A 963-nucleotide genomic window follows, 5' to 3' on the forward strand; every position below is an offset into this window, starting at 1 on the left:
AATCTAGTTAGAATAGGATATTTGTACTTATTGTATATAATTTCATAGTAGGTTTAGAACTCTCTTACTTAAACAAAAGGGGGAGGTGTTGCGGGAGGTCCTTCCGCTCCTCCAGCCTATAGCCGCTGAGATACCCGCCCATTGGGGCGTGGTCTCTCTCTCCCTTTAAGAAAGCGGCCACTTCCTTCTCTCGCTCTCTTCACTTCCTGCTCGGCTGGCGGCTAGACTCCCTTCCTGGTCGTACAGAGGGCTGACGGTGATCTGTAAGTTTTTTCCCCTTTAAATAAATACTACCCTGTTAATTATAATTCCAAACTGCTGTGGCATCGTTTGTGACTTACGTCTACAGGAATATGATAAAGAAGTCCCTGCTTGGAGGCCATCACCACCCATTGCATGAACCTGGAAGGTGAATCATGAATTGTGTGTGAGACCCCAACATGTTAGAGATGCTAGAGCCATAGGATGTCTGCCTGGGAAAGGTATGGATATGGAATGGAACTAGCCACAGAGAGGAAGGAAAGGGTTTACTTCTTTATCTACTATTTTATATCTCGTCATTGAGGGAAGCTAAAGAAGGAACTCAAGGCAGAAACCTGGAGCCAGGAACTGAAGCAGAGATCAGAAAGGAATGTATTTTCTTGATTGCTATTTATGGATAACTCAACTTGCTTTCATTAAACAGTTCAGGACCACCTAGAAAGTAACAATGCCACATACAATGTACTGGGCCCCGCACCATCAATCATTTTTCAGGAAATAATGTCCTACAGGCTTGCATACTGCCAAATCTGATAAAATGTTTTCTCACTAAGGTACCCTCTTCACAGATGACCCAAATTTGTGCCATGTTTTTGAAAAGAAAGAGAAGAAAACTAACAAGCACAGCCAAAGTTGTACAAAGTACTCTAAAATACTAGTTGTCTTAAGTAATATAAGTAAGAGAAAAAGGCAAATAAGAGT

This window comes from Microtus ochrogaster, chromosome X, assembly GCF_000317375.1.
Source record: "Microtus ochrogaster isolate Prairie Vole_2 chromosome X, MicOch1.0, whole genome shotgun sequence".
Lineage (NCBI taxonomy): Eukaryota > Metazoa > Chordata > Mammalia > Rodentia > Cricetidae > Microtus > Microtus ochrogaster.